General features: G+C 39.6%; 1 long non-coding RNA gene across 1 annotated transcript in view; it reads left to right on the forward strand.

Annotated features, from left to right (window-relative positions):
* The window catches only part of LOC126827148 (uncharacterized), a 44,961-nt gene extending 33,785 nt beyond the window's left edge, over positions 1–11,176 (forward strand). The window contains exons 11-19 of the long non-coding RNA XR_007682582.2: positions 866–973; positions 1,614–1,730; positions 2,904–3,017; positions 3,554–3,667; positions 5,470–5,577; positions 6,239–6,343; positions 7,161–7,256; positions 8,715–8,846; positions 10,640–11,176. This is a non-coding gene — a long non-coding RNA (uncharacterized LOC126827148). The remainder of the gene's footprint in view (positions 1–865; positions 974–1,613; positions 1,731–2,903; positions 3,018–3,553; positions 3,668–5,469; positions 5,578–6,238; positions 6,344–7,160; positions 7,257–8,714; positions 8,847–10,639) is intronic.
* The last annotated feature ends 1,931 nt before the right edge of the window (positions 11,177–13,107 follow it).

A 13,107-nucleotide genomic window follows, 5' to 3' on the forward strand; every position in this document is an offset into this window, starting at 1 on the left:
CGGTAACATTAAAGGAATGTGTTTTAATAAGGGGTGTGTATATGGGGACTAATGGCTTTAAAGGGTGTATGTGGCGACCAGAGTCTTTAAAGGAATGGATGTGGCGACCAGATTTTTTAAAGGAATGGATGTGCCGATCAGAGGTTTTAAAGGAATGGATATGGCGATCAGTCTGTGTATTTTGGAATATCTTCACACACTGCTCGTGTTTGTGTTGTGTCTACCGATTATCTTTCCCTTGTAAGACTGATTGTGAGTATGAAGTCTAATGGATACCAACTGTGCTCCTTTATTTGCTTCTCTAACTGTCTCTTTGATCGTGCGAATAGCAATACCTGTTACATTGCTATATGTTTGAAAGAATCTTGGCAAATATTGGTTGTTGTAAGGTTTTGTTGCTTTTAAACAAAATCTTTTATTCTGTGTTTTTATTAATGAAAATTTCATTCAAATTATTTTATTTTGAGCGAAGTTATCAATGTTCTTAGTTTTGACAAGATATATGCATTGATCGTAACCACCGTACTGGTCATTCGATTCCGAACCTCGCTTCTCCAATTTTAAATTAAATCATTAAATGGCCGAACCGTTCGAATCTACTTTAAATTGGAGCAATCCGATGGCATCGAGAGATGTTGATAAATGTCTAATTAATAATTTATTTAACATTTAGGGCCACAAGAAAAAAAGACCTGCAATAGCTAGATTTAGCTCTTACATATATAATGCCTGTTTAATAGATTTAAAATAAAAATGGACCTGGATGCCAAACTTATAATGAAAATTGTCCCTTTTTTCAAACCCTAAACTTTTGTCGCTCTATTTCTGTACAGGATATAGGAGGGTGTTTTTTTTTTATTTACAGCACCATGTGGTCTGACGGGGACATCTTGTGGTAATTTAGGAAACCTGGACAGCAATAGCTGCACCTGTAATTGTATTAATGGATATTCCGGAACTTTTTGTGATACGCGTAAGTTTATTATAAACAAAGTAGTTACCCGGTATTATATTATGATACGTGTATGTTTACTTTATGATTTTAAAAATGTAGTTACCCGATAATAAATTGGGTTTTTGTGATACGCGTAAGTTTACTATGCCATTGAAACGGTGTCAACGTCGTAAGTTGGTTTGGGGTTTTCTTTTCAAATGATATAGGGACATAGATGCCAAATGACAAAAATCAACTCGTGGCTCGAATAATTCATGTAAAGAAATTATTTTGTCATGCCAAGGACTATACTTTTATAACATAATCGGTCGGTTTGGATGGACGCTTTCAAAAGTTGGGAGATTTTCTTCCAATTCAAATGGAAGGTTGGATAGTCGTTGTACCATAAAGTCTGTCATTGAGTCAAACGGGCGTGGTTTCGATTCCCTGGTTGTACGTGACAAGGAGTAGGGTGGTCTGTCCAGCCTCGTGGTTTTTCTCCGGGTCCTCCGGTTTCCTCCCACTGCTAAAGACCCCTACGCGCAAGCGAATTATTGAAATAAAATTGAAACCATGTGTTATTCCCGAAATGACCTGGTTTATGTCGAGTGGACGTTAAACCCCATACTATCAGTAATATCTGCCCGATTTCCATGTTGTTTTGTTTTTCTGTAAATAGCCCCAACACCGACGTGTAATGTACAACCTCAAGTTTGTGGTTCTAATGGTTTCCTAAATATAACATCATGTTCCTGTGTTTGTTTTGGTGGCTATACTGGTGAATTCTGTACCACGGGTAGGTTTTAGATTTGTTAAATCACAATAGAGTGCCCAAATACACACGGCTCTGTATATCTGACTTCAATGTCATTTGGACAAACTAACTTAAAAAACAACTAATCGGTTTCATATTTCCCCGTGTGGTTTTATGTTTTGGTTTGGCTGCATCGTGAGCTTCTCCTAACGCTGTGTTATCTCTAACGTTTGGCTACACCGTGAGCTTCTCATAACGCTGTGTTCTCTCTAACGTTTGGCTGCACCGTGAGCTTCTCCTAACGCTGTGTTCTCTCTAACGTTTGGCTGCACCGTAAACTTCTCTCTAATGTTTGGGTACATCCTCCTCCTTTTTCCATGTGGATTGATCTTTGGTTGTAAAATCTCTGTATCGTGACTATATCGTGGTTTTCTCTCTGACAATTTTGCGTCTTCGTGACCTTTTCAGAGAGAAACCCAGACGGGGAAAAAGTTATAAAGAAGTCATCTTGACAGCATCGGACCCTTTGTTATATCGTTGTTTGATCTCTTAAATTTAATTGTATCACGATCTTGTCCCCTAGGGCAACCATTTTGTCTGTCAATTTTGGGCCGATTTTCACGAAATTCGAATTCAGCCTTCCTTAGGATGTAACGGTGAAAGGAACCGAGATCTTTGGGTTACGATACAGTCAAATTTCAGAAATGAAAACGACACTGGGGAAAAGGTCACGATACAGTCAAATTTTGCTTCTTGACGACCTTTTCGCTCCGTGTTTTTTTCTCTCTGAAATTTGGGGGGGGGGGGATAGCCGAATGGTTAGCATGTGCGCGCTATATCATAAGGCCTGTCATTGAGTCAACTGGCGTGGTTTCGAATCCCCGTTTGTACGTGACAAGGAGTTAGGTCGCCTGTCCAACCTCGTGGGTTTTCTTCGGGTCCTCCGGTTGCCTCCCACTACTAAAGACACCTTCGCGCAAGTGAAATATTAAAAAATAAAATTAAACCATCTCGAAATGACCTGGTTTGTGTCGAGTCGACGTTAAACCACATCTCTCTCTCTCTCCCTCTCTCTCTCTCTCTCTCTCTCTCTCTCTCTGAAATTTGACTACGTCATGTGGGATTGTTTCGCCAATCATATGTCAGACTAGACAATCAGTTTTGTGACCTTAAGAAAATAAACCCTTGAATTTGTTTTGTTTTTTCTGTAAATAGGACCTTCAACGTGCAATGTGCAACCCCAGGTCTGTGGTTCTAATGGTTTCCTAGATACAACATCATGTTCCTGTGTTTGTTTTGGTGGCTATACTGGTGAATTCTGTACCACGGGTAGGTTTTAGTAAATTTTAACATCAATTAATGGATACGTGATCGGTAACATTAAAGGGATGTGTTTTAATAAGGGGTGTGTATATGGGGACTAATGGCTTTAAAGGAATGTACGTGGCGACCAGAAGTTTTAAAGGAATGGATATGGCGACCAGAGTCTTTAAAGGAATGAATATGGCGATCAAAGAATTAAAGGAATGGATATGGAATGTCGATGCAATAATATTCTTTGTAAAGTTTTTGATTAAATGTATAGAATATTTGACCATAATCTCGGCTCTGTCTGTGAGTTTTGGAATATCTTGTATCTACCGGTTGTCTTTTCCCTGTAAGAGTTGTTGAGTGTTTTCTTGTATGAAGTCTGATACGCAGGATTAAAGAGGACGATAGAGAAGCAAATAAAGGGGCACAGTTGGTACATTGTGGTTACATTGTTGTATGTTTGAAATAATCTTTGCAAATATTGGTTGCTGTAACGTTTTCTCAATTTGTTGTTAAAAAGAATATTTTATTCTGTGTTTTTATTAATGAAATAGCACCCACAACGTGTACTGTACAGCCTCAAGCCTGTGGTGCTAATGGTTTTCTCAATATAACATCGTGTTCCTGTGTTTGTTTTGGTGGCTACACTGGTGAATTCTGTACCACACGTTAGTTATATTACTTCATTTATATTTCTTCTAATTTGTTATATTCTTCATCATTACTACATCTAGCTATTCTGTTCTATTATTTGCGACTGTCGTTTGTTTGTCTGTCTGTCTGTATGTCTGTTCACCCAGGGGCGTACATAACGATTTTGTTTGGGGGGGGGGGGGGGTGTTTAGCGAAAATGCGACCGACTGATGCCCATACCCCTAGTACGAGTGACGCAGTCAGGAACCGAGCACCACAGGGGCGAGTTTTGTAGGGCACATGTGAAGTAGCGGATCTAGATAGGGGTGGGAGTGGGTTCCAAATCTAGGGCGCCACCTCAGCCACAATCCCACCCCACAATGAATGTCAACAAAATTCTGGCTATAACATTAAGCGTCCCGGTAGAACATAGATGGTATTGTATAATCATATAGTTGTTTGCCGATCGTTGTCTCGCTGGAAAGCAGTTTTATTTACGTTGACATAAAGTTTATGTCATATATGATTGTGCCTATAACACTGAGCAACCTGAGAAAATTTTGAAAAATTGAGTCAATATCTTGGCATTTGAGGTCATTGCTGGGCCAGAAATGTGAGTCAATTAGACAAAATCTCGAGATCTGCCCCCTGTCAATTCCGCCTGTTTTGCAAGAGTTGACAGAACTTTTGTATAGTCTGACGCCCCACGACCCACACAACAGTGCCAGTGGTACTACTAACATAACTAGGCAGTTCAGTATAACCGTGAATATGATAGTGCTGAGACAGTATAAGACAACAGAGGAGTGGAAGAATGATGTTATAATGGAATCGAGCGCCGCAGACGCGAAAAAATTTGAGATGTGTAACCGAGCTTTTAATTTTTGGGACTGGGCCTGACAATTTTAGTCAATGTCATGGCAAATGGATCCAAATTCTCGTTAACGAGAGGATAAGAAATGGGACAGAATCTTGAGGACTATCTGTCAATGTCGCCTGTTTTGTGAGAGTAGAACTAACAATTCTACAGTCTTTTGACCCACGACTCACTCACTAGTGGTACTACTAACTGGGCGATTCACTGTAACTGTGAATATGATAGTGATGAGATAGTAAAAGTCAGAGAAGGAGTTGAAGAATGATGGCATAATGGAATTGAAACCGACTATTTTTTTGCCATGGGGTGAAAAACATTTTTTTCAAACATGATAAGTCGACAAGGTTATTTTATACTAAAGTTTTGCGTGAGTAGAGTGACGTGTGCAGTGAGCATTTATTTTGATACCGACTGCTCATATCGTACGACCGAATGCACTGATTTTGCGACCGAGTAGTATTTGGGATCTATTCTGGCATTATTAGTTTACCTCATTAATTCATTAAGACGGCAATGCATAATTTTGAGACCGACTGCAGTGACTGCACTTATTTTGAGACCGACTATTTTTTCTCCCTGGGGGAAATTTTGTTCTTAGACCTACATACTCACAAAAGAATAAGAGTGAAACACATTAAGTTGACAAGGTTATTTATACTAAAGTTTTGCGTGAGTAGCGTGACGTGTGCAGTCAGCACTTATTTTGATACCGACTGCTCTTATTTTGCGACAGACTGTACTGACTTTGCGACTGATCTTATTTTGCGACCGACTGCACTGATTTTGCGACCGACTATTTTTTTTCCTGGGACCCCCCCCCCCCCACATTTACGCCCCTGTGTTCACCGTGATGTCATCTGTTTCAGTGATTGTAGCGGCTATGCGAATATATACTGCTGGTGAGTTTGGATAATATCATGTCTGTGTGTATTGCTTATTGCTTTTGTTCTATTTTTTAAGCTTCGTGTAATAAACAAGTGGATTCATGTTCACCGCATGGAATTTTGAATACCAACAACTGTTCCTGTCAGTGTAACCAAGGTTACGTCGGTGATACATGTCAAACACGTAGGTCACATTTACTGACTTCATCAAAAATAGGACATATCACAGTTTTTATTTTATAACCAATAGATATAATTCCCAGAAGACTTGTTCTCACCACTCCGATTTTCGAAGTTGGATTTCAAAAACAAATCAGGCGCAAACTCCGCTTTCTAAACGAAACTTTCTCATAGCACATTGTGTGGCATAGGCATTTCAAAAACACCCTACAGCTTTGAGACACAGGAGCCCTCTCGAAATTCTGGATCCCTTTGTTGCATTTATAAACTGGGATCAACCCAGCGGACAGACTTCATGATAACGGCTACTAAGCGTAATCGTTTTCTACAGCTAATACGTAGAATAAGTGGTTAAAAATAACAAACATTTATGAAACAGTATCTCGGTACACAAATTGTTTTATAATTGAGTTTTTATCAAACTCATATGATAATGATATTAAACATTTAGTATGGGTGGCAGGACAGGGTGGCGTGGTTGCTGTTGTGTTTAAATTGTAGCATAAATTGCGTTTTTATTGCTGTCGTGGCTGCTGTTGGTATAAGTGTATGGGAGAGAGAGCACAGGGTGGTATAATGACGATCGCCTGGAAAAAGACACCTTATTACTAGTGGTACACCGTTAAACACTTATAACTGTAACACTGCATCTAATTTTGTTTCAGGAATATGTCCTGTTGAAGCATGTGGTATAAATGGTGTATTTGACTATGATGAATGTTCGTGTGTATGTTCAAACGGTTATACTGGACAATTTTGTGATATTCCAAGTAAGTACCGATCGTGTTCAAAACCTTTTATAATCAACAGAAGATTGGATAGGACGCCATTTATAAAATGATATACAATCAAAGGATTACTTTACAGCTTAAAATGGTGCTTAACAACCTTTGGGGGAAATTTCTCTATGTCTTCAGTTTTATGGTCCAAGAATATTCATGTTGATAATAATGTCGTGTGTGGACAAATGAAATGAAATGACACGGAATTTAACACCCGACTGTTCGGCGTCAACTGGGCTAATGGAATGGTGGAAATTTACAAACGGAACTAGCCAAAGTATCTAGTATTCCCATGGTAATACGGTTTGATCTCATGTTAACTCCGCACATCTTATCAAGGCCTTCATGTAATACCCTGTTTATTTCGTCACTAATTTCGATTGGGTATTCACCATAATATAAACTTATAGCTAGCCCATCTTATGTAATGTCCTTTGTTTTGTAAAGTAATCTACACTGAACGTTTAATCTGCTATGATGCAATATAGCCAGCTGCATAATCTCTTTGATCATCCTTTGTCTAGAAAGGAATTATAAGCAGGGGTCTAATTGATAGAAAGTTAGTTAAGACCAGGCAGCGACTATGTAAGGTAGTTGGGAGTTGGCACCCAAGGGAGCCGAGCCAAGTTAAAGGAGTCTTTAACTATATGAAGTCTTGTACATGACAAGTTTGAATAAGAATAAAAGTATGATATGAAGTTAAACCTGAACCGATCCAAAGCAGGAAAACTGTAACAGTTTTGGTAATCCATTACAATTATTACAGTCTTACAATTCAGATTTTCAAATATTGTTTTATATTCAGCTCTAACATGTGACTTGGTTTGTGTGAATGGTGATATTGATGCTACTAATTGTAAATGTAATTGTCCACCAAATTATTCGGGTGATAGATGTGAAAGTAAGTATCTTGCCTTCGATCCCTATATCAGTGGTAATTTCAGTTTGCACTACATAGATTGTGGGGTAATGTTGTCACATATTGCGGAATTGGATATTGCCTAGTAGAAAAACATCCAATCTGATTAAATACAGATCTATATTTCGTTTCAATTTTAAACTAACTTTCGATGGTCTACACTACATAAAGATCTGACAAGTTATAGTGGGAGTTCACGCCAGGGGTCAAACGAGCGACTGTTAACCCTATGACGTGAAACATTGATTAATCAATCAGTGTTGACATTTATAGTGGTTTACCCACAGCTCCGTGCATCAAAAGGCCAAGAACTCGCCGTAACAGACCTTTTCATTGGCTAATCCCTCATATCATCCAGAACGCCGGTTATATAACAACCTAATGTTATAGGTTGTTATAATGTAGTAAAGACAAGTAAAACAAAATTTTGAACGATAAAAACGAAACGAAATAGGATCTGTGTTTTAATCAGAATGATTCAAAACATTTTATGTTCCAACTACAAGATTGTATTTGTTCTTTGCTCGTATTATATGGATGCGGGGGTCACGGTGGGGAAGACTCTGGCTCTCTAGCCTGGAGGTCGGGTGTTCGATCCCTGCATTGGCCGAGAAAGTTCATCCAGATTTTCCGGCGTGGTTGTCCTTTGTCATTCGGATGGGACGAACAACGAGGTTCCCTGTACACATTGGCGTGCACGTAAAAGATCCCTTGACAGTTGGAATTCGATGTAATAAGAGTAGGCCGTAGTGCCGCTGTCCGGACAAAATTTCCCTCAAAGCACACTGTCAAGCGTATGCCCGTCTTTATTAGCCCAGTTCGGAGCAGAACAGTAAGACGTTAAGCCCCATTTCATTTCATTATATGGATGCCATAAACCCACGGTGGGACATAAAATCGATTATATCTCAAGAATGGCTTCATTTTTGACGTACGTTTAACAAAACAAAAAGTCTGTGAAATAGACAATTAATTGTTTGTGAAAATCACATTATTAGATATAGGCACTATGGTTATTCTGTGAAACAGACAATTAATTGTTTGTGAAAAAGACATTGTTAGATATAGGCACTATGGTTATTCTCAACGCTATCACGAATACGAATACTCTTTGGGTAAATTATTAAAGATTCAGTATGTAAAATTTAGATAAAAATCTGGTCGTTCTTACTACAAAAATGTTTGAAGATATAGTGTAGATCGTTTATTATCGTAGCAACGGTACTTGAAAACCAGGACTAAGGCTCGATTATCCAATTTATCATTAAATGTTTTAAATCTGGCGGATGTTCAAATCCATTTACATCTCGACCATCCGATGATCTAAAGAGTTGATTATAGGCTTATCATATTAATAAATGTATAAATAATAATTTATAACATTTCAGGCCTAGAGAAAGAACTGTATCTTTAAGTAAATTTATTATCCTTCTGTTATAGATGTAGTTGATCCATGTGACGCAAAAGACTCTAACGCATGTCCTTACTATCTCGTATTACCTGGCGAATCAGGTCTAGCACAATGTTCCATTATAAGTGGTATATGCAGAAGGACATGTGGGCTGTGTGAAGGTATTTATTTATATTGTACTTCATTTCTTTTTTATATAGGGGGGCGAATGATTAGCACGTGCACGCTGTATCATAAGGTCTGTCATTGAGTCAACTGGCGTGGTTTCGATTTCCCGGTTGGCAAGGAGTAGTGTCGCCTTTCCAACCTCGTGTGTTTTCTCCAGGTCCTCCGGTTACCTCCCACTCCTAAAGACCCCTACGCGCAAGCCAATTATTGGAATAAAATTGAACAATGTGTGTTAGTCCCAAAATGACTTAGTTTGTGTCGAGTGGACATAAAACTCCATCTTTTTCTCTCAGGGCAGGGCCCGCCTCCATTTCAAACCCATCCTATAGCACACATACGCAGCCATTAGAGCCCTCCGACCAGGGAATAAAATATTCAAAAATATAACCATACAGAAAGCAGCGACTCCCGAGAGAAAACTTAATATTGAGCTTTCCGGATAAGGACTCCAAAAGTCAGCTCATCTCCAATCCCCCCCCCCCCCCACGAGATCGTGAAATTGTCCAACACTCCGAGAAAGTAGCCAATGACTTCAGTACAAGGGTCTGTAAGATACAAACAAGTCATGCACAATCCCACCAGCAATCAGTGCCGTTGTAACAAGTCAAGAGGCGAATGACGTGATTACAGTTGTATACAGTTTGTTTCTTCTCTTTCTGCCCTTATTGTTAAAATTGTTTGACGTTCATGGCGTCAACTGGCAGACTATCGCAATTGAGGAGACGACCACTGTCAAGATTAGTCGCATTATTTCTGTTACGTCTCTTTTTTTTGTATTCCTGAAGGACAGCTGTCTAGTCGTTCGGATGGGACGAAAAATCGAGGTCATTTCATTTGTATTCCTGATTGTTTTCAAATTTGAGTGAAGTCTGTGTCAGTACAGGCCCGGGACTGCACAGCGCAGTGGGCGCTTACGGCTGGCCACCGGACCCATTCACTCGATTTGATATTTGTTTATTTGGTGCAATGTCTATTTTCTGTCTTGTCCGCAGGTTTATCTTGTAGATTTTTGTTTTGTGTGTAGTGCGGTCCTCCTGCACTTACTATTAGACGATCTGTAAATTGCACCAGTTGATAACCAGCAAACATCATTATAATTGGCCTTATCTGTTGTAGAGGTTTTGTTTTGAGATTTCGTATTATACTGTCAGCATAATATTAGTTGAAGGGTCATTATGGGAGATGAGATGAAGAGCTGACAGTTCTCGCTATAATGGTTAAAACAATAGATAACGTAAAGAAAATATGCTAGAAATTTCAGTCAAATTGCTCGGCTCTAAACTGAGATATTAGCGATTGAATTTTAGGCCTAACCTCGTTTACCATTACTGGAATCGGTACGATAAAAAAAACATAGTCCATTTTGATGTTAAATCATCCATCACAAAATGTATTCAAATCCAGTAAATATAGCAGGCTAGTGATGACATCGAGAGTTGATTATCGTCTGGATATGTTAATTAATGTCTAATTAATAATTTAGATAATATTTAGAGCCTAAAGAAAGACCTGCAATAGACAGATTTAGCTCTTGCAAAATGCATGTTTAAGTTTATATCATCTAAAGAGGTCGCCTGTCCAACCTTGTGGGTTTTCTCCGGATCCTCCGGTTTCCTCCCACTGTTAAAGACCCCTACGCGCAAGCGAATTATTGAAATAAACTTGACGATGTGTTAGTCCCGAAATGACCTAGTTTGTGTTGAGTGGACGTTAAATCCCATCTCAAGAGGCAAAATTCTTTTAAAAAATTGTATGTATTTTAAAGGTGACTCTTCTTATCTTACAGGAGATGGATGCAATAGAACAGATTCTGACTGGTGTTCACTTTTTATTAATAACTGTGGAATAACTGCCATGCGAAATGCTTGTCCTAACACGTGTGGTTATTGTTCTACAGATGTATAGTGGACGATATGCCGAGTCTCCACGCTATACATCATATAGTAGTGCTACAAAATGGTCCTAGCTAATTTATTGACAATCTGATTAAAATACAGATCATATTTCGTTTCATTTTTTATAGATCAAAATTTCGTTTAACTTGTCTTTACTACACCCACTAGGATCTGGAAGAGTTGTTATACAACAAGCGTTCTAGTTGATGTGAGCAATTCGCCAATGAAACGGTCTGTTACGGCAAGCTCTTGGTGTGCTCTGCACGGAACACTAATTGATTAAGCAGTCTGACGTCATAGGGTCAAAAGCCGCTCGTTTGACCTGTGACGCGACCTCCCACTACAACTGGTCAGATCTTCATGTAGTGTATAAAGTAACGAAACGAAATATAGATCTATATTTTAATTAGATTGGTTTATTGATTAAATATTGCTCAAAACAATGATAATATACCATTGGTTGTTCGTGTGTTAAAATAAAGACATTTTACAATAAAGAAACGTTTCAATCTTTTTTCAGATAATGTAACACTTTGGTCCTTAAGACAATTTGGGTTCTTTGAAAAATTGCTGTTTCACTCTGTCTATAGAGTCAAATTACACGTACTTGATATGAACGTGAATATATAGTTATACATAAAAAAAACCCAGTGATATTTTGGTAAAATCATAACCATTGTCAAAATATTCATCAAATTCTCTGTTAATTGATCTATGGTCGGTAGACCAAATGTAATGTTTCCTCTTTTAGTCTTGTGAAATAAAGAGGTTTATTCCATATTTGGGATGGAAATTAACGTCAAGGCTAAGATGTGCAGAAAATAGGGGGTTATAAAACAGATATTCCAAGCAGCTATTATTATTGAGAACGAGGAACCTTCAAAGCCATTACAGCTTAGAAATAAAGTTGTAAGAACCATTTATTCTGTAGTGTTAATGCGATCACGAAGAAACAAACACAACAAAAAAAGAAGTCCGATAGTACTACAATAACACATTTCTATCGGTGTCGTATTAGGATAGGGGGTGGATGGCCGAATTGTTAGCGTGTGCGCGTTGTATTATAAGGTCTGGCATTGAGTCAACTGCCGTGGTTTCGATTCCCCGACAGTACGTGACAAGGGGTAGGGTCGCCTATCTAACCTCGTGGGTTTTCCCGGGTCCTCCGGTTTCCTCCCACCGTTAAAGACCCCTACGCGCCAGCGAATTAATAAAATAAAATTAGACCATATGTTAGTCCCGAAATGGCCTGGATTGTGGCAATATATCCAACATAGGGTTCGGAAACCCTACTGGGTGACAAGCCAGTACATTATTGACTCAAGACCATCGTATCTCTGTCTTCTGTCATGAAATAAAATGAAATTTGGTTTAACATCCTACTGTTCAACTCCGACTGGGCTATTGAATACGGCCATGCGCCGTACAGTGTGCAGTGAAGAAATTTTTGCCTGGACAGCGGCACTACGACCAACTCTTTATTTCGAATTCTGTCAAGTGTTCTTTTACGTGCACGCCAATGCGTACATGGGACCTAGGTTTTTCGTCACATCCGAATTACTGTACATTGTCCCTTGCCAAGCACCCCGTGTTGCACCACTGACAAGCGGGAACCACGCTGGAAATATCCTGATGAACTTTCTCTGCCAACGCCGGGATCGAACACAGGGGCTCCAGGTTAGCGAGACAATGTCGTGCTCACTCAGACCATCGCGTCTCTCCTATACCGAACACAGGAGCTCCAGGTTAGCGAGACAACGTCGTGCTCACTCAGACCATCGCGTCTCTCCTATACCGAACACAGGAGCTCCAGGTTAGCGAGACAACGTCGTGCTCACTCAGACCATCGCGTCTCTCCTATACCGAACACAGGGGCTCCAGTTAGCGAGACAACGTCGTGCTCACTCAGACCATCGCGTCTCTCCTATACCGAACACAGGGGCTCCAGTTAGCGAGACAACGTCGTGCTCAATGAGACCATCGCGTCTCTCCTATACCGAACACAGGAGCTCCGGGTTAGCGAGACAACGTCGTGCTCACTCAGACCATCGCGTCTCTCGTGTACCGACATATTTTTTCGGATATACTATGTAGGTCATTTTTTTATCAACACTATTTCATTTCATTTGGAAGAGGTTCAAAACAATTTCTTGGAAATGAATTATATATATTTCCTAAAATTGGTCATAAGGTGAAGAGGTTTATGGTGGACTAGGGGGGTTGGATGGCTGAATGGTTAGCGTGCGCGCGCTGTATCATAAAGTCTGTCACTGAGTCGACTGGCGTGGTTCGAATCCCCGGTTGTACGTGACAAGGAGTAGGGTCGCCTGTCCGACCTCGTGGGTTTTCTCCGGGTCCT

This window comes from Patella vulgata, chromosome 7 (genome assembly GCF_932274485.2).
Source record: "Patella vulgata chromosome 7, xgPatVulg1.2, whole genome shotgun sequence".
Taxonomy (NCBI): Eukaryota; Metazoa; Mollusca; class Gastropoda; family Patellidae; genus Patella; species Patella vulgata.